The sequence below is a fragment of the Chiloscyllium punctatum genome, chromosome 2 (genome assembly GCF_047496795.1).
Source record: "Chiloscyllium punctatum isolate Juve2018m chromosome 2, sChiPun1.3, whole genome shotgun sequence".
NCBI lineage: Eukaryota > Metazoa > Chordata > Chondrichthyes > Orectolobiformes > Hemiscylliidae > Chiloscyllium > Chiloscyllium punctatum.
The window spans coordinates 102,501,609-102,528,256 of NC_092740.1; the positions used below are offsets into that span (position 1 = coordinate 102,501,609).

Genomic DNA, 26,648 nt, shown 5'->3' on the forward strand with positions numbered 1-26,648 from the left:
TTTACACATAGGGATAATCTCAGCAATTGTTTGAATGTAAAAATGAAGGTAAAGTTATCCCAGAGAACCAGAAGGCTGTGCTTTCATAAAGAGTCTGGTGGTGAGTTTAACCTAAGGATCACCATACCTCAGACAAAGGGCAAAGCTGAGAAGCTGGACATTCATGGTGACCTCAGAGAAAGAGAGGACTTCAGATGCTGGAGATCAGAGTCAAAAATTGTGATGCTAGAAAAACACAGCAGGTAAGGCAGCATCCAAGGAGCAGGAAAGTCAATGTTTCGGGTGTAACCCCTTCATCAGGAACGACAGGGATGCCTGAGAGATAAATAGGAGAGTGGGGTGGGAGTGGAGTGGGGATGGCTTCCCACTTCAAGGATCACAATTTCTCCGCCCACATGATCAACAATGCCCTCCAATACATCTCCTCCACTTCCGGCACCTCTGCTCTTGAACCCCACCCCTTCAACCGCAACAAGGATAGAACCCCTCTGATCTCCAATACAGTGCATCATACTCCGCCATTATCCACCTACAATCAGACCACCACCACCACTACGAGAGATATATTTCCCTTCCCACCCCTATTTACATTCTGTAGGGACTATTCCCTCTGTAACTCCCTCGTTAGGTCCATGTCCCCCACCAACTCACGCTCCACCCTTGCTGCCACAAGAGGTGTAAAATGTCCACATCTCCCCCCTCAGCTCTGCTCAACACCCCAAAGAATCCTTCCACATCTGGCAGAGATTTCCTTGCATATGCATACATCTCATCGGCTATGTCCGTTGCTCTCAATGTGGTCTCCTCTACATCGGTGAGAACAGCACACCAGCCCGCTGAACATTTCAGGAAACATCTCTGATACACATACACATGAAACAACCCCACCACCCTGTGACCAACCACTTCAACTCCCCCTCCCACTCTACCAAGGACATGCAAGTCCTGGGCCTCCTCAACCACTAAATCCAAGCAACTGAAGGAAGAACGCCTCATCTTCCATCCAGGGACCCTTCAACCAAACGGCATCAACGTTGACTTCACCAGTTTCTTTATCTCTCCTCCCCCCCACCTTATCCCAGATCCAACCCTCCAACTTGGCACCACCCTCTTGAACCATCCTATCTGTCCATCTTCTTTTTCACCTATCCACTCCACCCTCCCCTCTGACCTACAACCATTACCCCCTCCTTGGCACAAATTATTAGATTTTTGCCAGGGTGTTGTCATGTCACTATGGACCTGTGCTGGACCACATGGTTCACACTGACCAGTCCTATATGGTCCCTCACTGGAGGACCCATGACAATGTCCATCCTGTCCAGGATTTGATCCATTTTTTTCCCCAAAGAACTGACCTTTTGAGAACCTTGCTGTCCCTTGATTAGGAGTTGGTATTTGGCAGGATAGAGCACGACTATATAGTTGAAAGTCTGAGAGCATATGGATTCAGGACATTTTGTACCTCCCAGACATGACGTCTGTACACCATTGCAGAGTATCTGATTGACGTTAACATGCCCCTAACAGCACACCTTTGTTTTTGGCATAATCCTGCATCAGGGCTGCCCCTTGTCTGACCAGTCATACTCCTTGTGCATGAAGCCATTCCTGTGCATCTAGTGCACAAAGTTGTTAAGATTAGCTCTGCATGGGCTGAGTGTGGGGCTGGTTCTTTCAACTTATGCCATTGACATACTCCTCACCTTCACTGACCTGGCCAAGCAGTGTACTCAGTGACATTTTCCCACCAGAATCAACTGAGCTCAATATTTCAGAATTCTGGTCAGCCCTTAACAGGTGGATTCCTTGCCAGAGGAGTTACAAGCATTCAGCTGGAGCACCACAAATCCCCGATATAGAGAGTGTATCTCAGCCCAGCTGAAGAATCCTGGCCAGCGAATTGATAGAAGCTGGAAGCCAAAGTCTGTCCTTGCCTATGTCGCTGGACAAGACTGCTCAGAGTACTTTCTTACAGGAGTTGAGTGCAGGTCCCTTTGACCTCTCCCTCTGGTTTTGTCATAAAAATTCGGAAGATTCTAGTTCACTTCTTCTGGGACAAAAAGATGTACTGGGTCGCTGCAGAGATTTTGAATGTTCCTGTCAAGGAGCACGGTCAATCACTAGTGTGCCTCCATATGGTGACTGTCCATCTTTGGACCCTGCAGCAATACCTTTATAACAAGCGTCTCCCAGATGATGTACTCTGGTGACTTACTTCTCCTACCAGGTGCGCAACTTCAATGAGAAATGCAGCTCCTGATCATTGGTTGCCAAGGTCTCTTTTACCAGGATCCGATCAATGTCTGGAACGTGGTTGACTTGCAGCTGCTCTTCCCACTGTCAGGAATAATGGTTGTCAGAAAAGGGGAGGGTCACGGCCATTTGGGAGGGGAGGGGAGGGGACACACACCAGAATCAGGGACGTGCTATGTGGTGGAGGCCTGGACTGGATATTCCTGCAAGATGGATGTATAGTTCATAGCCGATGCCATCCACTACCTGAAAATGGTGGTTCTCAAACCCAATGTTTTAGAACATAGAACATTACAGCGCAATATAGGTCCTTTGGACCTCAATGTTGTGCCGCCCTGTGAAAGCAACCTGAAGCCCATCTAAGCTACACTATTCAATTCTCGTCCATATGCTTACCCAATGACCATATAAATGCCCTTGAAGTTGGCGAGTCTACAATTGTTGCAGGCAGTGCATTCCATGCCCCTACTACTCTCTGATTACAGAAACTACCTGTCCTATATATCTGTCCTATATTTAAAGCTATGCCCCCTCATGCTAGCCATCACTATCCTAGGAAAAAGGCTCTCACTGTCCACCCAATCGACCCCTCTGATTATCTTTTTGTCTCAATTAAATCACCTCTCAACCTTTTTCTCTCTAATGAATACAGCCTCAAGTCCCTCAACCTTTCCTCATAAGACCTTCCCTCCATACCAGACAACATCTTAGTAAATCTCCTCTGAACCCTTTTCAAAACTTTCACATCTGACTGACAAATCTACTAACCCATCCTTCTACATATCCAGGTCGTTTATAAAAATGACAAACAGCAGTGGACCCAAAACAGATCCTTGCGGTACACCAATAATAACTGAACTCCAGGATGAACATTTCCCATCAACCACTACCCTCTATCCTTTATCAGCTAGCCAATTTCTGATCCAAATCACTAAATTGCCCTCAATTTCAGTTTTGTTCCAGTTAGGGGATGTTCAGGTATATGGTGGAATCCTGTCCATGTGTACTTCTGCTCACATGGGATTTCACACCAGCCCTCGGTTCCTAAACCTTCAGCTGGAGCCTGCACCCCACAACTTGAGCCACATCATGGTAAAACCCTATGTATCCTTCTACCCGGTGCAGATGTGCTTTTTGTAGAGGCTGCTGCCCAAATGGTTTACTTAACACCAGGCAGCCGAAGTTGGGTCAGTGGAAACTTTGGCAGAGCAGGGATGCCGAAGATCAGTGGCCTGAAGCAGAGGCGCCAGTGGCCAGCAGCCGGAAGCCAGCGATTAGAGCAGGAATAAACCAAATGTCTGTACCTGGGCAGGACTGGAATCAATGTCCTGAGGAGACTGTTTGCTAGTGTTATTGGGAAGGGTTTAAACTAATATGACAGGGAAATTGGAAGCAATACAGGAAGGTGGAAGAAAGTAAAGTGGGAGCAAAAGCAAAAGGCAGTTAGAAGGAAAGTGGAAGTGGAAGGCAGAGAAAGCAAAGACAAAAATCAAAAAGGGTCACATTGCATCACAATTCTAAATATCAAAAGAAAAGAACCCAAAGTCTTTGTATCTCAATGCAAAGGAAGGTGGATAAATTAATTTAGAGGAAGGTGGATAAATTAATTGCATAAACAGTCATTAATGGATATGATATAATTGAGATCACAAAGACCTGGCTCCAGGGTGACCAAGGATGGGAACTCAACATCCAGGGGTATTCAATTTTCAGGAAAGATAGATGGAAAGGAAAGGGAGGTGGGGTAGCATTGCTGGTAAAGGATTGATTAATACAATAATAAGGAAGAACATTAGCTTGACATTTGTATGGGAGGAACTGCGGAACACCAAAGGGAAAAGATGTTCGTGGGAGTTGTGTATCGACCACTGAACGATAGTTATGAGTTGGGATGGAATCACAAAGTTAGAAGAGTAGTCCAGTAAGAGTACTGCAGCTATTACGGTGACTTCAAAATACATATTGATTGGATTAACCAAACTGGTAGCAAAGCAATGGAGAAGGTATTCCTGGAATGCATGAGGGATGGTTTCCTTGACTAATATATCAAGGAACCAACTGGAGAGCAGGCCATTCTAGACTGGGTATTGCAGTAATGAGAGAGAATTAATTAAAAACCTTGTGGCGTGAGATCTTTTGGGAAAGTGTGACCATAAATCTAAGACTATAGTTGTGAACTTAAAGAATGTTAACTTTGATGGCATGACACATGCATTGGCTAGAATAAGCTGGCTGATACATAATGGCAGACATTTAAAGAACACGTGAATGAACTTTAACAATTGTACACCTCTATCTGGCATAAGAGTAAAATAGGGAAGGTGTCTCAATCATGGCTAACAAGGGAAATTAGGGACAATGTTCAAACCAAAGAGGACATATATAAATTGACCAGAAAAAGCAGCAAACTGGAGGACTGAGAGAAATTTAAAATTCAGCAGCGAAGACAAAGGGTTTAATTCAGAATGGGGAAAATAGAATGAGAGTAAACTTGAAGAAAACATAAAAACTGACTGCAGACGCTTCTACAGATATGGGAAGAGAAAAAGACTGGTGAAGACAAATGTCGGTCCCTTACAGTTAGAATCAGATGACTTCATAATGGATGAACAAAGAAATAGCTAGAGGTCAGAAGGTCAAGCATAAAGGACAAACTGAAGAAAATCCTTATTAATCAGGAAATGGTATGAGGGAAATTGATGTGATTAAATTCAGTAAGTCTTTAGGGCCTGATGCTCTGCAACCTAGAGTACTTAAGGGAGTGGCTCCAGAAATAGTGAATGCATTGATCATTTCCTAGCACTCTATAGACTCTGAAAGAGTTCCAATGGATTGGAGGGTAGCTAATGTAATCCCACATTTTGAAAAAAAAGGATGGAGAAAATGGGAAATTATTGGCTGGTTAGCCTGATATTAGTGGTGAGGAAAATGCTGGAGTCAATTATTAAGATGTAATAACTGATATGTGGAAAGCAGCGACAGGATCAGTCTAAGCCAGCAACTGTTGAAAGCTTAAACTAAAAATCCCAGTTTTTTGGGAGCTTGACCCCACTCATTCAGACTGCTTCTACTGTTCCAACTCTAAAACAAAACCCAAGACCTTACAAGCTATTTACTTTATTGGCTGTCTCAATCTTTCTTCAAAAATAAAGGACAAAATACTCCTCTTAAAGACATAGCATAGTGACATTGGACCATATGGGCGGCATGGTGGCACAGTGGTTAGCACTGCTGCCTCATAGCGCCAGAGGCCTGGGTTCAAATCCTGCCTCGGGCAACTATCTGTGTGGAGTTTGCACATTGTCTGCGTGGGTTTCCTCCGGGTGTTCCGGTTTCCTCCCACAGTCTAAAGATGTGCAGGTTAGGTGAATAAGCCATGCTAAATTGCCTGTAGTGTTAGGTGAAGGAGTAAATGTAGGGGAATGGATCTGGGTGGATTGCTCTTCGGAGGGTCGGTGTGGACTTGTTGGGCCGAAGGGCCTGTTTCCACACTGTAAATAATCTAATCTAATACAAACAAAGGTCTTAAAATGGGGATCATACAATTGAAAGGATTGGGAAGCACTGTTCTCAATTTCAAGTTCTGAAGAGAGTAACAGTATGTTACTGAATCAACGGCAAAGTTTGAGAGATCTTCTATTTGCAGACATAATTGTGAAGTGGCAATATATGTTTGAGAATATGGCCACTAAAGTTGATCCAATTTTAGAGCTTCACAGACCTCCGTGCCTGGAATTCATATGGGAGTGCATTATGACAATTGAATGAACATTGCTGTAGATGTTACCGCTACAAAAAAGCCCTTTTCAATAATGACGATTTGGAGGTGCCAGTGTCGGACTGTGGTGGGCAAAGTTAAAAATCACACAATACCAGGTTATAGTCCAACAGGTTTATTTGGAGGCATCAACTTTCAAAGCACTGCTTCTTCATCAGGTGGCTGTGCAGCAGAATTATACGACATAGAATTTATAGCAAAAGGATTGCAGTGTCAAGGAATGTAATATTAAATAAATTTACCTTGTATCGTTCATCTTTTAGAATGATCATGTTAGTTTCAGTTCCTTCATATGTAAATCCCAGAAATCTTTTAAAGTTACATTCTCAAGATAGCTTTGAACAATAGGTGCCATCTCAGCTCACTGAAGGTGTGAAGTTAGTCTGTCTATGTCTCAGTATTAGGTCAGACTGATTGTATTTCTAATGTGGGATTTACAGAATTTTACATGAATTTATGCAGTTTTTGAGCAAAATAAAATGTAATTTTTGTCTTTAAACAACCACCAAACTTCAAACAGATCATTGTTTGCAGCAAACTGCCTGCCCTTCAAGACAACACCATACAGCCCTCCATATAACCTGTTAAAGACTATAACCTAGTGCTGTGTGGTTTTTAACTTCAATAATAACAACATTCCTTTACAAATCTAAAATGCTTCACAGACAAATTTGACAAAAAGGCATTTGGCAAATGCTCACAGTGTTTTTAATAAGGAATAAAACTGAGCTGAACTGCAAACTGAACTCTGTGTCACATTTAGGTTCAGTGTTTTTAATACATAAGTTGGTCAAAGTGTCCAAAGCATTGGCATCACCAGTATAAGAATGATTGCATATTAATAGAAGAAAGATAGATAGAGAATCAAGAAGAACACAGGTGGACAGCAGTAATGTTTGCCACCAAAGGTAGACCAGGGTGCATGGTGTGGGGGGGATAAGAGGGGTGCTCAAAAGGTTAGAATTGGAAAAATACAGAGTTCTTGCACTATTGGGGGGTTGGAGGAATTCAAAGAGGTAAAGTAGGACAAAGCCCTGGATGGAACGTGAGGACAAGATTTTAAAATTGAAGCATTGGCAGTCTGGGAGCCAATGTAACTCAGCAAAACATAATGCTGGTGAATGAGTAATATTTGGTGCAAGTTTAAAAATGGACAACAGAACTTTGATGAGCTTAAGCTGCTGGAGGTTGCATGATTAGAACCTGGCAAGGAGATTATAAATGTACAATGTTAGAATTTGGAGCAAAAGTGTCTAGCCTGCTCTGCTGTTCAATAAATTTGTGGCTGATTTGCCTGAATTACAAACTCCACATTCCCATTTGCCCTTGATAACCTTATACTCTTGATGGCAATGGAATCAATCTATCTCTGGCTGAAAAAAATATTGATTGACCCCATTTTCATGACCTTCTGAGGCTGCATTCCAAAAGTCTCACAATTTTCTGAAAGAAATTATCTTCATTTCTATCCTGACCCATAGACTAGATGACATAAAATCCTACTGTACCCTAGAGTTCTGCAGTCATTCTCCATTAAATAATACACTGCTTTTTCATTTTTCTTTCCAAAGTGAACAACTTCACATATAATCATACTGCAGTCCAGTTCATACATTCACAAGAAACAGGAGCAGAATTAGGCCATTCAGCCCACCGAGTCTGCTTCACTATTTGATCATGGCTGATATGTTCCGCATTCCCATTTTCCTTCCTTCTCTCCACAAGCTTTCAACCCATTACCAATTAAAAATCTGTCCAACTCCTCCATAAATTTACTGACTGTCCCAGCTTCCACTGCACTTTGGAGTGGTGAATTCCATTTATTCACAACCCTTTGGGAAAAGTAGTTTCTCAACTGTTTTAAATTTGCTACCCCTTATCCTCTCATGCTAGAATGGCCCACAAGAGGAAGCATCGCTCCACATCTGTCTGCACAGGCCTTATGTCATTTTTGCAACATATTTTCCTATCTCTATTTGTCTAACCTGCAAATTGAATTACCATGCTTTTGCTCCTCTAATCTGAGTTGACATAAATTGAAGGAAATTAAGGCTCTATCACTGACCCTTGCAGGATTCCTCATGCCACATCATGCCAAACGGAAAAAGACCCCTGTATACAGAGGAACCTTGATTATCTGAAGTCGATGGGTGGGCAGTTTCTTGTGTGGATAATTGATTATTTGAATAATTGATTTGACCTTAAACAAAGAAAGCCGTACTGAACTTAATAGTGTTAAAAAGCATGTTTACAGAGTTTTTATTTAATTCAATCACTAAAATTTGTAAAACATTGGATATTGCTTAAAAATTCATGGCATTTTACAAATCAAAACACATTTTGTATACCTGTACAGCAAATAAAATTAATTGAGGTGGAGGTCGGTTATTATCTTCAAAGAAATTTTCCAGCCGCTGTTACTTGAGGTGCTGTTGCCTTTGTTTTTTGCAATTTTGCAATTTTGCGATTTGGTGCAGATTCATCAACTTAACAGTATCGACTTCGTCTTGTGCTTCGTACCACTCCATGAAAAGTTGCAAACTGTCAACAGCTTTGTTAATTGGGACTGGAGGAGGAATCGATTTCAGACTTTCCTTATCATCCATGGCATCCATACTTTCCCGCTGTTCTTCTGTGACTATGTTGACTATCTGATCATCACTGAGTGTCTCTGTTCTGATGTCTTTGTAACAGTTCACCCAAGCATCGATCTCAGCCTCTACAAAGTCTCCTAATCCCAGCTGTCTGTGGTTACCCTTTGAACTGGAAAGGTGTCCTCTTCATTAGCACGACTACCAACATTCATGCCGTTGTACTAACACTCGGCAATTGTCAACAGCTTGATGCAGTCCCAAGATCCAGCAATCATGAACAAAGCATCCTTGACTGTGAATGCCTTCATAATTTCCTGCACTCCTTTTTCTGCACTGTCTTCACCCAGGATGGCACACAACATGGTACCGCGATAATATGTTTTCATTATTGCAATGATTCCCTGATCAAGCGGCTGTAACCTCGAAGTGGTGTTTGGTGGTAAAAACAAACACTTGATAGCTCTGTCTGCTGATTCTAACTGGCTGCCTTTCATAGTGCATGCCCCCACATTGTCAACAAGCAGAAGGACACATTGCTTGTAAGGTGCTTGCCAGGTACAAAATCTTCATGAAACAAAGAAGAAAAAAGTAGATATGTCATCTATGTCTTATTTTGTGCTTTGTACTAAACGGAAAACGAGTTCTTGAAGCAGCATGGATTAGCATATTGGCCAATGCAGGCAAGCAGTAATTCATAAGAGCCAGTGGCGTTGACACAAGGGAAAGTCGTGACGCAATCGTTCTGCACTTTATGTCCTGACACCTGCTTTTCCGCGATGGATGTAAGTGTTTTGTCTAGCAGTGATTCCCCAAAACAATCCACTTTCAATAGCACTGTACAATTGCTCAGGTTCATACTTTCCTTCATGAATGATGGATTGTAGTTTCTATCTGTATCCTTCCTGTCATCTATGGACTTCTGCTCTCCAAGTTGCCTAATACCGTGACGATGTTTGTACTGCTGTAACCAGCCACGCTATGATCAGACTCATCAGCATGGACTCGTTTATGGAAACTGCAGCTTTTTCCAGTATCATCGGGCCAAACATGGGAATCCCTTTTCACGCTGCTATGAGAACCACAAAAATACAGCTTGGTTGAATTGCTCGTCCTTTGCTGGCTTCATAGATTTTCTTTTTAAAGCATTTGAAGTGTCACTTTGGCTGATGAATTTCTCAATCGCCAGTCTTGCTTGCCTGATGTTAGACACTATCGCTATTCCAGTGTTGTAATCCTGTGCAATCTTTGATGCCTATTCACCAGGATCCAGACACTGTTAAAACTTGCTTTTCTATTCAATTATCACTACGGTCCACTTTCTCTTCACAGATAAAATGGGATCTTGATCAGATGGGTCAATGGGCTGAGAAGTGGCAGATGGAGTTTAATTTAGATAAATGTGAGGTGCTGCATTTTGGGAAAGCAAATCTTAGCAGGACTTATACACTTAATGGTAAGGTTCTAGGGAGTGTTGCTCAACAAAGAGACCTTGGAGTTCGGGTTCATAGCTCCTTGAAAGTAAAGTCACTGGTAGATAGGATAGTGAAGAAGGCGTTTGGTATGCTTTCCTTTATTGGTCAGAGTACAGGAGTTGGGAGATCATATTGCAGCTGTACAGAACATTGGTTAGGGCACTGTTGGAAATATTGTGTGCAATTCTGGTCTCCTTCCTAACAGAAAGATGTTGTGAAACTTGAAAGGGCTCAGAAAAGATTTACAAGGATGTTGCCAGGGTTGGAGGATTTGAACTATAGGGAGAAGTTGAATAGGCTAGGGCTGTTTTCCCTGGAGCTTTGGAGGCTGAGGGGTGACCTTATAGAGGTTTATAAAATCATGAGGGGCATGGATAGGATAAATAGACAAAGTCTTTTCGCTGGGGTGGGGAGTCCAGAACTAGAGGGTGATTGGGCAGCACGGTGGCACAGTGGTTAGCACTGCTGCCTCACAGCGCCGGAGACCCGGGTTCAATTCCCGCCTCAGGCGACTGACTGTGTGGAGTTTGCACGTTCTCCCCGTGTCTGCGTGGGTTTCCTCCGGGTGCTCCGGTTTCCTCCCACAGTCCAAAGATGTGCAGGTCAGGTGAATTGGCCATGCTAAATTGCCCGTAGTGTTGGGTAAGGGGTAAATGTAGGGGTATGGGTGGGTTGCGCTTCGGCGGGGCGGTGTGGACTTGTTGGGCCGAAGGGCCTGTTTCCACACTGTAATCTAATCTAATCTAATCTAATGTGTATGGAATGAGCTGCCAGAAGAGGTGGTGGAGGCTAAGTGGTGGGTATATGAATAGGAAGGATTTGAAGGGATATGGGCCAGCTGCTGGCAGGTGGGGCTAGATTGGGTTGGGATATCTGGTTGGCAAGAATGAGTTGGTCCATGTTGTACATCTCTATGACTCTATGACTCTATATGGTAAGTACACGCAACAAACATGATTAGTAAGACCAGATACGAACTCGGAACAAAGACGTAGAAGGACGCCTGATTTTGTCATGCATTTTAAATCCTTCAACATGTCAGATAAAATTCTTTCAACACTGCAACAATTGACTGACTAAAATTGTTGCATCAGTGTCATTAACACCTCTTTGCTGCAACGTTTGCACATCTTCTTCAGTGCACGTATTCCTCAGTTAAACAAAAGACGCGAGCATTGCACCATCGTTAGTTAAAATTATTTTAACACAGCTACAATTGACTGACTGAGATTGCTACACCATTGTCATTAACAACTCTTTGATGCAACATTTGTACATCTTCTTCAGGTCCTGTTCGGATAATCCAATTTTCGGATAATCAATATTCGGATCATTGAGGTTCCTCTATACATATTTAGAGTCATAGAGTAAATAGAGATGTACAACACAGAAACATACCCTTCAGTCCAACTCATCTATGCCGACCAGATAACCTAACCTAATCTTGTCCCATTTGCCAGCATTTGGCCCATATCCCTCTAAACCCTTCCTATTCACATACTCATCCAGATGCCTTTCAAATGCTGCAATTGTACCAGCTTCCACCACTTCCTCTGGCAAATCATTCCATACATGCACCACCCTCTGTGTGAAAAAGTTGCCCCTTAGGTCCCTTTTATATCTCCTCACCCTGAACCTATGCCCTCTAGTTTGGGATTCCTGCACCTCAGGGAGAAGACCTTGTCTGTTAATCCTATCCATGCCCCTTTTGATTTTATAAATCTTTATATGGTGACTCCTCAGTTCTTATTTCTGCCAGCCAATCTTCAATCCATGCTAATGTTAATCCCTACACCATGAGTTTTTACTTTGCTCCAACTTTTAAAATGGCATCCTGTCAAATGCCCATTGGAAATTCATGTATTGTAATCTACAACCTCTCCTTTATGCACAATACATGTTACTCCTTAAATAACTCCAATAAGTTGGGTAAACATTATTTTCCTTTTGTGAAACAATGCTTGTGCCTTGAGGTTACCTTGAGGTTTTCTATAAGTTCAGCTGTAACCTCCTTAACAACTGATTCTAGCACTTTCCCCACAACAGATGTCAAGCTAATTAGTCTACAATTTCCTATTTTCTGTCTTCTTCCCTTCTCAATTACATGCCACCTTCCAATCTGTAGGAACCCTTCCAGAATTCATTGAATTTTGAAAAAATTAACTCCAATGTATTTACTGCCTCAAATATAAAGAAAATAATGTGGATCCTGGAAATCTAAAATTAGCAACGCAATGTGCTGAAGACTGTAGAGACAGAAATAGTGCTAACATTTCAAGTGCAATTATCAAGCTTGAAATTTTAACTGTTTGTCTCTCTTCAAATGCTGCCAGACTTCCTGAGTTCCTCCACCATTTTCTGCTTTTATACATCCACTACCTCAAAATGTACCTCTTTTAAGACATTAGGATGAAGTGCAACAGGACCAGCAGTTCCATAAATTTGTTCAGTACTGCTTACTTTGGGATTATAATTTCACTAAATTCTTTTCTGCCTTCCACCTGACTTAGAATTACTATTGATTTTTTTTTGTATCCTCTGTTGAGAAGATAAAGCAAAATATTTGTTAATTTAGTCTACCATTTTCTTATTATCTACTATCTCACTCTGTAGAGGACACTCACTTTACTAACTTTTTTCCTTTTATAAGACAGTACATACTTGCTCACATTTTTCCATTTCTACTTAGTTTCGCACATGCTTTTTTTTCTCCTAATTCATCTTTTGATAATTCTCTACTTAATTCTCAATAAGATTCTACAATCTTTAAAATTGATGCTTTCCTCAATTTCTTTAATGAACCGCATAAGATGGGCCCTTTAAAAATTTTCCATTTGGCGGAAATATACTTAATCTGAGTATTCCAAAATATGCATTCTAGTTCATTTCAGCTCAGTTTTCATGCTCACACAGTTGCCCTTATTTAGGTTTAAATACCAGTCTTAGTCCAATTCTCCCTTTCAAAGTGGATATAAAATTCAAATCATACTGTGGTCACTGCTACTTACAATCCCTTTTCTTAGAAGTAATTAATTAATGCCATGACATTATACAGTACCAATTTTATTACTCACCTGCTCTCTGGACAGTTCCAGAATGCTACTCTGAAAAAACTATCTTGAGAAATTTTCCAAACACCTTATCCAGACTACGATTGTCATTATGATTTTTCCATTTTATATAAAAGGTTACAGTTATCCATGCTTATTGCTATCCTTTTAACACATGCACCCAATATTTACCTTTGTACACTTCATTCTACAATGTAGCTACTGTTAGGGGGCCTTCCCTTCTAAATACTTTTTTTTAACTATTCCTCATCTCCATCAAAACTTATTCTACAACCTGATATCCTAACCAAAGACTTTTCTATCTGTTGCACAAACACCTTTGATTAATGACCTTCACCTTGTTTTCTATTCTTGGATGTCATATATCCATTAACATTCAGGATATATCAGATCATAAGTACTTCTGAGTGCACCATCAATTTGTGTTTTTTTTACAAATGCTATGCAGTCCAGATGCAGAGTCTTTAGTTTGGGCCTTTTATTACCATTGCAACATCTAAAATTGACTGTTGGTGTATTCTTAATTTTATTCTCTCTATCCTTTTCTGCCATTCTCAAACATTATTAGAACAGTTGAGCCTAGAGTTAATAAAGGCACAAATTAGATATCAGTAACAATGAAACTGAGGTGAGGTAGAGACAGGCAATATTACGTAAGTGGAAATAGGTTTTCTGAGTGGTGGAGAAGATATAGACAGGGTAATGATTCAGCTGAGGGCCAAAAAGGATGATGAGGATGTGAACAGTTTGTTCAATCTCAGAGAGCAATTAGGAATGGGAACAAAATCTGCAGGTAAACAACATATTTGCTGATAGAGGATCAAAGACTGTGTGTCCTTGAACAAAAATATGCAGCTTGTCAAAATCTAGCTATCAGACAAGCAGCCTGACAACTCAGAGACAAGAACGGCCTTGGTGAGGTAGAGGGGAAACCAACTCCAGTAACGCCATGAATCAGACGTCTGGCTATGAACTAATTAAAAACAATTTATGCATAAATTTCATTTCATTTCATTTTCAGACAATTCAGCCTTGCTGAACAGTTACACATTAGTGAATTGCAGCCATAACTTAAATTCATTGTGTAGCTTTATTAGGCCATAAATGAAGATAGCTAAGCTTGTCTTAACAATGATGTGTGCTGTTAGTTGCTGTCAATATGTGACACATATGCACTATGACTGCACGAGACAGGGTGTCAGAGGACACTGACAAGCAATTTGCCAGGAATCAAGGGTCCTTTCTTGGAATACATTCAGCAACACATATTCTAGGGCATCCTTATTTGCTCAGGAGAAAGATTAAATGTTTTCCTTGGAATAGAAGATGCGGGTGTATGTTGTTTAGGTGTTAAGAAGAATGAATACCGTGATAGATTGGATATGTGGGACCAATTTCCTGGGGCAATTGCCTGGGGCATAAATTTAAAGTAGAAGGATTAGAGGAAGTTTTAGAATACTTGCATCCAGAGATGGAAAGAGTCTGGAATGTATAGCCTGAAAATGTTATATCTGCAAAGGCAAAAATCCTCATGATATTATAGGAACTGGGAAATTGTAGCAGTTGCTAAAATACTTTTCTCAACAAGGCTATAAGCCAAACATTTCAAACTGAGATTGGGACATTTTTAAGCCAGCAGAAATGATAGGTCAAATGCTTTCCTCCTCGACCATAAATTTTCCAATTCTATTTTAATGGATCCTCAATGCACACTATTAAGAATTCCCTAATTCTTTAAGAGGCCAAGACTTTTTGGTCCTTTCTTGGAATACATTCAGCAACACATATTCAATTGTATCCTTACTTGCATCAAACCTGAGCACTTGAGAAACTGAAGAGCTTTGACACGAGGAAGTAACATCTCAAGAGTCATAGAGATGTACAGCACAAAAACAGACCCTTCGCTCCAACTCGTCCATGCCAACTAGATATCCCAACCTAATCTAGTCCCATTTGCCAGCAACTGGCCCATATCCCTTGAACCTTTCCTATTCAAACACCCATCCAGGTGCCTTTTAAATGTTGGAATTGTACCAGCCTCCACCGGTTCCTCTGGCAGCTCATCCCACACATGCATTATCCTCTGTGTGAAAAATATCTTTCCCCTCTCACCCTAAACCTATGCCCTCTGATTCTGGACTCCCCTTATCCTATCCATGACCCTCATGATTTTATAAACTTTTATGATGCTCCAGGGAAAACAGCCCCAGCCTATTCATCCTCTCCTTCTAGCTCAATTCCTCCAACCCTGGCAACATCCGTGTAAATCTTTTCTGAGCCCTTTCAGGTTTCACAACATCTTTCCGATAGGAAGGAGACCACGCAATATTTCCAACAATGGTCTAACCAATGTCCTGTACAGCCGCAACATGACCTCCCAACTCCTGTATTCAATACTCTGACCAATAAAGGAAAGCATACCAAACACCTTCTTCACTATCCTATCTTCCTGTGACTTTACTTTCAAGGAGCTATGAATCTGCACTCCAAGGTGTCCTGGTTCAGCAACACTCCCCAGGGCCTTACCGTTAAGTATATAAGTCCTGCTAAGGTTTGCTTTCCCAAAATGCAGCACTTCGCATTTATCTAAATTAAACTCCACCTGCCACTCCTCAGCCCATTGGCCCATCTGATCAACATCCCGTTGTTATCTGAGATAACCTTCTTCGCTGTCAATGACACTTCCAAGTTTGGTGTCATCTGCAAACTTACTAACTACACCTGCTATGTTCATATCCAAATCATTTATATAAATGACGAAAAGTAATGGACCCAGCACAAATCCTTGTGGCACTCCACTGGTCACAGACCTCCAATCTGAAAAACAACCCTCCATGTCCACTCTCTGATGTCTCCTTTCAAGCTAGTTCTCTCCATCTTCCATGAGATCTAAACTTGCAAGTCAATCTCCCATGAAGAATCTTGTTGAATGCCTTACTGAAATCCATATCGATCACATTCATTGCTCTGCCCTCATCAATGCTCTTTGTTACTTTTTCATAAAACTCAATCAAGTTCATGAGACATGATTTCCCACACACAAAGCCATGCTGACTATCCCTAATCAGTCCTTGCCTTTCCAAATATGTGTAAACCATGTCCCTCAGGATTCACTCCAAAAACTTGCCCACCACTGTCAGACTGACCGACCTTTCTTAAATAATGGTACCACATTAGCCAAACCCCAGCAAGGGGTCCAGCAATCACTTCGCTAGCTTACCACAGAGTCCTAGGATACACCTGATCAGGTCCTGGGGATTTAGCCACCTTTATGCATTTCAAGACCTCCAGCACCTCCTCCTCTGTAATATGGGCATTTTTCAAGATGGCACCATCTATGTGATCCTTGAGGGGCTCTATTCCCTCCCTAGTCACTCTTTTGTCCTTAACGTATTTGTAAAAACCCTTTGGATTCTCTTTAATCATACTTGTCAACACTATCTCATGTCCCCTTTTTGCCCTCCTGCTTTCCCTCTTAAATATACTCCCACTGCCTTTATACTCTTCTAAGGATTCACTCGGTCTATCCTGTCTATATTTGACATATGCTTCCTTCTTTTTCTTAACCAAACCCTCAATTTCTTTCGTCATCCAGCATTCGCTACACTTGCCAGCCTTTCTTTCACCCTAACAGGAATATACTAATTACTAGTTACTAGTGGTGTGCCACAAGGATCTGTTTTGGGACCACTGCTGTTTGTCATTTTTATAAATGACTTAGATGCAGGCATATGTGGATGGATTAGTAAATTTGCAGACGACACTAAAGACCGTGGAGTAGTGGACAGTTTGGAAGAATGTTACAGGTTGCAAAGGGACTTGGATAAACTGCAGAAGTGGGCTGAGAGATGGCAAATGGAGTTCAATGCAGCTAAATGTGAGGTGATGCGCTTTGGGAAGAATAACAGGAAGGCAGAGTACTGGGTCAATGGAAAGATTCTTGATAGTGTGGATGTGCAGAGGGATCTTGGAGTCCATATGCATAGATCCCTGAAAGTTGCCACCCAGGTGGATTGTGCTGTTAAGAAGGCATACAACATGTTAGGTTTCATTGGTAGAGGGATTGAGTTCTGGGACCACAATATCATGCTGCAACTATTCAAAACGCTGGTGCAGCCACACTTGGAATATTGTGTACAGTTCTGGTCACTCCATTACAGGAAGGATGTGGAAGCATTGGAAAAAGTGCAGAGGAGATTTACCAGGATGTTACCTGGTCTGAAGGGAAGGTCTTATGAGGAAAGGCTGAGAGACTTGGGTCTGTTCTCATTGGAAAGAAGAAAGCTAAGGGGGAATTTGATAGAGACATACAAGATGATCAGAGGATTAGATAGGGTAGACAGTGAAATACTTTTTCCTAGGATGATGACGTCAGCTTGTACGAGAGGGCATAACTACAAATTGAGGGGTGATAGATTTAAGACAGATGTCAGAATAAAGTTCATTATGCAGAGAGTGGTAAGGGTGTGGAATGCCCTACCTGCTAATGTAGTCAACTCAGCCACATTAGGGAGATTTAAACAATCCTTAGATAAGCACATGAATGATTTTGGGATTGTGTAGGGGGACAAGCTGAGAATAGTTCACAGATTGGCGCAACATTGAGGGCCAAAGGGCCTGTTCTGTGCTGTATTGTTCTATGTTCTATATTTCTATGTACTGTCTCTGGACTCTCGTTATTTCATTTCTGAAGGCTTCCCATTTTCCAGCCGTCCCTTTACCTGCAAACATCTGCTCCCAATTTGCTTTTGAATGTTCTTGCCTATTACCGTCAAAATTGGCCTTCCTCCAGTTTAGAACTTCAGCTGATAGATCTAGTCAATCCATCGTGCTGCCTCACTTACACCTCAGTCACCTGCCCTGCCTTATTTCCCAATAGTGGGTCAAGTATTGCACCTTCTGTAATAGGTATGTCCACATACTGACTCAGAAAGGTTTCTTGTGCACTCTTAACAAATTCCTCTACAGCTAAATCATTAACATTATGGCAGTCCCAGTCTATGTTTGGAAAGTTAAAATCCCTATCATAACCACCCTATTCTTACCAATAACTGGAATCTCCTTACAAATGTGTTTCTCAATTTCCAGCTGACTATTTGGGGGTCTATAATACAATCCCAATAAGGTGACCATCCCTTTCCCAAAATTATGAGATGCATGTCCCTGAGTTCATCTGCCTTCCCTGTTAGGCCTCTTGCATTGAAATAAATGCAGTTTAATTCACGAGTACTACCTTGTGCTCGGCTTTGTTCCTGCCTGGCCTGACTATTTGACTCGCTTCTTTATTCAACTGTACCAGTATCAGATTGGTCTGTTTCCTCTGTATCTCACTGCTCCCCAGTGCTCCCCAGCGCTCCCCATCACCCACCCCCCACCCCACCCCATAATGGTTTAAATCCTCCCAAGCTGCTCTAGCAAATCTCCCTGCCAGTATATTAGCCCCCTTCCAATTCTAACCTTCTTGTACAGGTCACTTCCCCTTTGAGAACATTCTGCACCCTCTCTGAGATATCCTTGATCCTGGGAGGCAACACACCATTCTGATTTTTCACTGCTATGTACAGAAACATCTGTCTGTGCCTCTGAGAATCCCCAACACAATTGATCGTATGGAACCCGACTTACCCTTCATGTGCTAATTGAAACATTTTGCCAATCTCCTTTGTATCCACCAGTGATAGTCCTGCTAATGTTTGGAAAGAGTGTTGACAAGAGGGGTTTTTGGGGGGAGGCGAGGAAGTGGGTGGGGGGGGGGGGGGGGTGTGAATGCTGAGTGACTCTTATCTCTCCCTGTAAAACACACTAGCTCAGAACTGCCTCAAGTCTCCATTAAAATATTTACATTGGCTTTTCTAGTACTTTGCTTTCTCTCTAGCCAGAACCTTTACTCATCCACTTTTGGTCTGATGGTTTGCTTTGATTCCATCCTCATGTTTTTGTTTTACCAATTTTTGTGACACTCATGGAATGTTGTATTTGATACAAAAATAAATAAATTAGGTTACTACTTACATTTCAGATCAATGGGGTACATGAGCATTTAAATGTTGAATTTAACAGCCATCCAAAAACATTCATTTGCAAATTCCAGAGTCAGAAAAAGTTGGAATTTACAAGACCATGATAAATGGGCCAATCAAATATGTATGTTCTGGCATATGCATTAAACTCCACTTTGAACAATGGACTGGGGGTTTAAATGGACCCTCGATTTGATGGGTAAGATCTTACTGTCTGCGTAAGATCCCTTCGTAACAGGGATAGGTGAACTTGACTAAGATGGTGATGATTATTTCATATAACGAGTGGTGATCACAAAGCAAATGTAATGAAAACAGAAAGCAGTGCCTGGAACTGTGGTTAGCAGTGTTGTCTCACAGCACCAGGGACCCGGGTTCAATTCCTGCCTTGGGCGACTGAATGTGTGGAGTTTCCACATTCTCCCTGAGTCTGCGTGTATCCCCTCTGGGTGCTCCAGTTTCCTCCCACTGTCCAAAGATGTGCAGGTCAGGTGAATTTGTCATGCTAAATTGCCCAGAGTGTTAGGTGCATTAGTCAGAGGGAAATGGGCCTGGCTGGGTTACCTCTGGAGGGTTGGTGTGGACTTGTTGGGCTGAAGGGCCTGTTTCTACACTGTTGGGAATCTAATCTAATCAAAAATCGTAGCTTGCCTCTGTCACCAGCAGAGTGATCTGAGTTATTGAGGGATTAGGAAATGTTGACTACTCTACAATGCAATTAACTACTGAAGAGAAAGGAGTTCAAGATTGCTTTTAATAAACTAACAGTAATCAGTGATTAAAAGATCAAATTGCACTTAATTTAGATTTACAGAAATCATTTTAAAGAAGTAGTCAGGATGAAAATAATTGAATACACACACTGAATAAATTGCTTTAAAATTGAGACAAAAAAGGAAACCCTTTTTGTTAAACACTGCTAAATGCGTTCTCACTGAAAATATTTGAGTTTGTTCTTTCAGCTAAAACTCTTTAATATAAGAAATCACAGCTTCCTGTGCTGGGACTGAGAGATTCAGTTTCAACGTAAAATTCAGAATTTGTTCAGCAAATCTGATGATCCATACTGTGAAAGAAAGGTTGATCCCATAGAACATAGTACTGTACAGAACAGGAATGGGCCCTGTGGCCCACAATGTTGTTCCAAACATTATGCCAAATTAAACTAATCACTTCTATCTGGCCTTGGTCCATATCCCTCCATTCCTTGTATTTTCATGTGGTTATCTAAATGTCCTTATCATACCTGCCTCCACCACCACCCCTGGCAGTGGCTTCCAGACTCCTACCACTCTGTGCCCTTCACATCTCCTTTGAACCTTCCCCCTCTCACCTTGCCTCCTAGTTTTAGACATTTCACCTCTGATGAAAAGATTCTGACCATCAACCCTACCTATGCATCTCATAATTTTGGGAAAGCAGCAATATGACATCCTGACTCTTGTATTCAATTCCCTAACTAAAAAAGACAAGCATGCCATATGCCTTCTTCACCATTCTATCTACTTGCATGGCCACTTTCAGGGAGCTATGGACTTGAATCCCAAAATCCCTCTATTCACCAATACTGCTTGGCCCTGCCATTAACAGTATATTTTTTCCTTAACATGGTGGCACAGTGGTTAGCACTGCTACCTCACAGAACCAGAGACCTGGGTTCAATTCCCACCTCAGGCGACTGACTGTGTGGAGTTTGCACATTCTTCCCGTGTCTGTTTGGGTTTCCTCCGGGTGCTCCGGTTTCCTCCCACAGTCCAAAAATGTGCAGGTTAGATGAATTGGCTATGCTAAATTGCCTATAGTGTTAGGTGCAGGGTAAATGTAGGGGAATGGGTGTGGGTGGGTGCGCTTTGGCGGGTCGGTGTGGACTTGTTGGGCTGAAGGGCCTGTTTCCACGCTGTAAGTAATCTAATCTAATCCCAAAGTGTAGCACCTCACACTCAGTCAGATGAAACTCTATCTGCCATTTCTCTGCCCATATCTGCAAGTGATCTATATCCCACTGTATCCTTTGACAAGTTCTGATACTATCTACAACTCCACTTAACTTTTTATCATCTTCAAACTTACTAATGCACCCTACACTTTCATCCAAATCATGTGTATATTTCACAAACAGCAAAGAACACCATTAGTCATGGACTTCTAGCTGGAAAAGCACCCTCCCACCACTACCATCTGCCTCCTATGAACAAGCTAATTCTGAATCTACATGGCCAAGTCACCATGGATCCCATGCATCCTAATCTATTCGGTTTCCTTACCAGGAAGTGTCTTTTCTAACGAGCCTACGATGAGGGGCCTTGTCGAAAGTCTTTATAAAACCCACGATCATCCGCTGCTATGCCCTCATTGGTCACATTTGTTACCTTCTCTAAAAATCAATCAAGTTAGAAAACATGGCTGAAAATGTGTTGCTGGAAAAACGCAGCAGGTCAGGCAGCATCCAAGGAGCAGGGCTCATGCCCCAAATGTCGATTCTCCTGCTCCTTGGATGCTGCCTGACCTGCTGCATTTTTCCAGCAACACATTTTTCAGCTCTGATCTCCAGCATCTGCAGTCCTCACTTTCTCCTAGAAAACATGCCCTGCCCTGCACAAAGTCATGCTGACTGTCCCTCCCTAGGCCATGGTTTTCCAAATGCATATCAATCCTATCTCTAAGAATTCCCTCCAATAGTTTCACAACCACTAATGTGAGACTCACCAGTCTATAGTTTCCTGGATTATCCCTATTTCCCTTCTTGAATAGAGGAACAACATTAGTGACTTGCCAGTCCTCCAGAACCTCTCCACTGGCTAGTGGGGATACAAAGATCTCGGTCTAGGCCCCAACAATCTCTCCTCATGTCTCTCTCAATAAACTGGTGTAAATCCCATAGCCTGGGGACTTATCCAGCTTAACGTTCTTCAAAAGATCCACTACCACTTCTTCCTAGCATATTAGTAATCTCCACACAAATCTGCCTTGCCCGTCTCCTGGGTGAATACAGAAACAAAGTAGTCATTTAGGATCATGCCTCTGCCTCCAAAGACAAGTTGCCTCCTTTATCCTTGAGTGGTCCCACCTTCTCCCTAGTTTTCCTTTTGTTTTTAATGTGTTTACAGAATGTCTTGGGATTCCCCCTCATATCTAGAGATAGATGCTGGTCACACACCTTCCATCTACATCTATAACATTAACCCATCAATTCACCACGTTCAAATGCCAGTCACAAGATAAAAAACCAGAAACATTTTATTTGGTTTAGAAAGGAACATTTCAGAATTAATGTATCCTCACTTTCCAAGCTCACGAAATTAAAAGAAACCTAGTTAAGAGGTATTTAAATCTGAACAAAAACACATGCACTGGCTACTGCCAAATTGTTTTGTCCGCGGAATACACGCTGAAATGTTGATTCATGGTAATGGTATCATAATGGATACCAGAAATCATTCATTCTGAAGAAAGGATTGCTTTTCGGGAAAAAAAAGGACCTGGTGCTCATGTCAAGCTTCCTTTTTGCAGAATGAATGAATGCACCGCAGACTCCACATCATTCACTCAACCACAGAGAAACAAAAGGAAAAGTGAAGAAATCCCACTGGAAATCAAATGTCGAAAAATAAAGTCAAGTGCACACGCCTCACTCAGTCTGCGCCTTTAGCTCCAGGTCTGTGAATGGTTCCTGCATAACCGCTGCAGAAAGGCGTGCGATCTGAGTTCTACCAACCCTGGCAGTCTGAACACTGCCTTCCCCATTCTGTCCCTCGCGCTCTCGCTCACTCACCCACAGCTTCGCTCAAGTTGCTCAACGTTAAAGCATTGCTTTACTAAGGAAGCTGGCGATTCTGTGCTCTGAATGTGGAGGGGACAGCTCTGCTGCCTGGAAGAAAGAAACGGGAAACAGCAAATAATGGTTGAGAGAAAGAGGACAAGACTAGGAAGGCGGTCTTCCCTAAGAAATTGAAAGATGGTGAGTAGCGCCTTTGCTGGCCTCACTTGGAACAACATCATCACAAAGCAGTTTTGAAATCTGCTCGCTTACGTACTGTACACCAAAAGTAGGAGACGCAAAACATTATAGTCCAACAGGTTTGTTTGAAGTCGCAAGCTTACTGAGAGGAGCCCCATCTTCCGAAAGCTTTTGATTTCAAATAAAACTGTTGGAGTATAACCTGACGTCGTGTGACTTCTGAGTTTGTCCACGCCAGTCCAACCCCGGTACCGACACATCATGTACGCCAAATGTAGTAAAGAGAGAAGAGACACAAACTCTTAAATTGGGGAATCTAGGATTCCGGGATGCGTGAATGGTTGGCATGCTATCATCCGGGAAACCTCCACAACCCGTTAAGATATCTCTATTCCAATTTGGTCTCTTTGGCATGCCTGATTTCCTTTTCTCCGCCGTTAGTGGGCATGCCTTTAATTAAAGTGGAAACCAAACTGTGGAATTCCTTCCCTGAATTTCATCATTTCTATCTCTACTCCGTTTAAGACCCGTCCTTAAAACGACTTCTCTGGTCAAGTGTTTGCACACCTTTCCTAGTATCAATTATAAATATGACCAGAACTAAACTCGATCCACCCACTAGATCAAATTGAAAATATGAGCAGTTATATTGAATTGTGTCGAAATGAATATCAGTTCATTAAGTTGTCTCAAGTTGTGTTTGGTAATCACTCATTGTGAAGCATTTTTATTATTAATTAAATTAAAGATGATATAAAAATGCAAGTTGCTGTAATTGCCGAAAGCCGGTCTAGTAGTCTGCTGCAGACTTTCATAATCGGCGTGACTCATAGGCTTCTGGAAACAATGTAAGACTGAAGCAAAACCTCTGAGTTTAAAGTAGCCAGTGGCAGGTCGTACAAAAACAGAATGGTGAAAGACTGGAAGAAATTTGGTTATTCTGTCCCAGGTAATAACACAGCGACACAAAACTGGTGAAAAGTAAGTTTCAAGAGGGATACAAACATGTTATAGAGATATATTGATATATAAATAAATAAGAGGTTAGCAACCGAAGTATGCATTATAATGTGGAAAAAATGTGAAGTTGTTTGGAAGGGAGAACAAAAAGACAAGAATGTTACTTGAATATAATTTTTTTTACAGAATCCCTACAGTATGGAAACAGGCACTTGGCCCAACAAGTCTACACTGACCCTCCGAAGAGCATCCCAACCAGACCCATTCCCCTGACTAATGTACATAACCTACACATCCCTGAACACTATGGGACATTTTAGCATTGCCAATTCACCTAACCTGCACATCCTTAGACTATGGGAGGAAATTGGAGCACCTGGAGAAAACCAAAACAGACACTGGGAGAATGTGCAAACTCCACACAGATCGTCACCCAAAACTGGAATTGAACCCAGGTCCCCGGCACTGTAAGGCAGCAGTGCTAACCACTGAACCCCATGCCATCCCAAGTCATACAAATGGAGTTTAAAAAGACTGCAGAAAGCTATAATAATAACGTGACTTGGGTTACTTGTGTACAAAACTAGTACACAGCTGCACTAGGTAGTCAGGAAGACTAATTGAATGCTGGACCTTATTTGAAAGGGATCATACAAGTAGGAAGTCTTATTGCTACCATACAGAGTGCTGGTCAGACCACATCTGGAACTGTGAGCAGTTTTGGTCCCCTTACCTAAAGAAACATATTATTTCATTGGATGCAGTTTACAGAACCATACAGTAAGAAGAGGCCCTTTGGCCCATCAAGTTTACATCAATAAAAATATAGCATGACTGACTCTAACCCTATGTATCTGCACTAGACTCATTGCCTTGAATGTTATGATACAGCAAGTACTTATGCATGTACCTTTTAAAGGTTGTGAGGTTTCCTGCCTCAACTACCCTCCCAGGCATTCCAGACCCCTGCTGATTGAGTGGAAAAGTTTTTACTCAAGTCCCTTCTAAATCTTCTCCCTTTCACTTTAAAATTATGCCCCCTTTTAGTAATGATCCTTTGACTGAGGGGAACAGCTGCTTTATATTGATACTGTCCATACCTGTCATAACCTTATACATAACTATTAGGTCCACCCTCAACCATCGCTGCTTCAAAGAAAACATCACAAATTTATCCAGCCTCACATCAGAGCTGAAATGCTCCATTCCAGGCATCATCATGGTAAATCTCCTTTGCATCTCATCCACTGCAATCACATCCTTTTTTTTAGTGGGATGTCCAGAACTGTACACAGCAGTACAGCAACTGTACATAGTTAAGAAAATTTCTGTTACAGCTCTGACATGACCTCCCTACACTTATAATCTATGATTTGGCAAGTGTCATGTTTGTCTTCTTAACTACATTGTTAACATATCCAGTTACCTTCAGGGATCTGTGAACATCCCAAAATCTCTCTGCTCCTCTGAGCTTTGTAGTACTCTTGTAGTATTCATTGAGTACTCTTTTGTCTTACTTCTTCTTCCAAAGCCTCACATTTATCAGGGTTCAATCCCATCTGCTGCTTATCTGCCCATTTGACCAATGCATTTATATCCTCTTGTCAATTCCTCCTCACTGTCAACTACCCACCCAATCTTTGTGTCATCCAAGTTTATCATGCCCCCTACATTCTGATCTACACCATTTATGAACATCCCAAACAATAAGGTAGTGCATTGATCACACAAACAGCCTTCTACCCCCACTCTTTGTCCTATGTCATGAAGCCAATTTTGGATTCAACTTGTCAGGTTACCCTGGATCCCATGAGCTTTTACCTTCTTCATCAGTCTCCATGTCATATCTTGTTGAAGGCCTTGCTGAACTAACACATGAAATCCATATAAACCGTCTTACCCTCACTCAAAAACTTGGTCACCACCTTAAAAATTACAATCATATTTTTTAGGCATGACCTCCCTTGAACAAAGCCATCTGACTAACCCTGATCAAACCTTGGTTCTCTAAATGAAGATTAATTTTCTCCTTCACTATTTTCTCCACTATTTTCCCTACCACTGACTTTTACTCAATGGTCTTCACAGATTGTTTACTGGGATGATCTTAGAATGGAAAAATTCTCTTATAACTTGTCTGGGGCTGCATGGTGGCTCAATGCTTAGTGCTGCTGCCTTACTTGCCAGGGACCCCAGGCTCGATTCTACTGTTGGATGACTGTCTGTGTGAAATTTGCACATTCTTCCCATGTCTGCGTGGGCTTCTTTCGGGTGCTGGAGTTTCTCCCACAGATGAAAGATGTACAATTTAGTGGATTGACCATGCTAAATTGCCCTATAGTGTCCAGGGAAGTATAGACTTGGTGAGTTAGCCATGGAAAATGCATGTTTCTCGGGGAGGAGGATGGATTTGGGTGGGATGCTCTTTGGAGGGTCAGTGTGGACTCAAATGGTTTGCGATTCCACACTGCAGGGATTCTATATAGGGCTGAACAGTTTGAGACTCAATTCATTGGAATTTTTAAGAATAAGAGGTGAT

At 41.8% G+C, this 26,648-nt stretch overlaps 1 protein-coding gene across 2 annotated transcripts in view; it reads right to left on the minus strand.

Moving 5' to 3' along the window:
• The window catches only part of cdc42se2 (CDC42 small effector 2), a 284,156-nt gene extending 261,044 nt beyond the window's left edge, over positions 1-23,112 (minus strand). Inside the window, exon 1 of one of the 2 annotated variants that reach the window (XM_072586865.1) lies at positions 22,964-23,112. The gene's annotated coding sequence lies outside the window, so the exon portion shown is untranslated. The remainder of the gene's footprint in view (positions 1-22,963) is intronic. The other variant, XM_072586864.1, reaches the window with a different exon arrangement.
• Between the last annotated feature and the right edge of the window lie 3,536 nt (positions 23,113-26,648).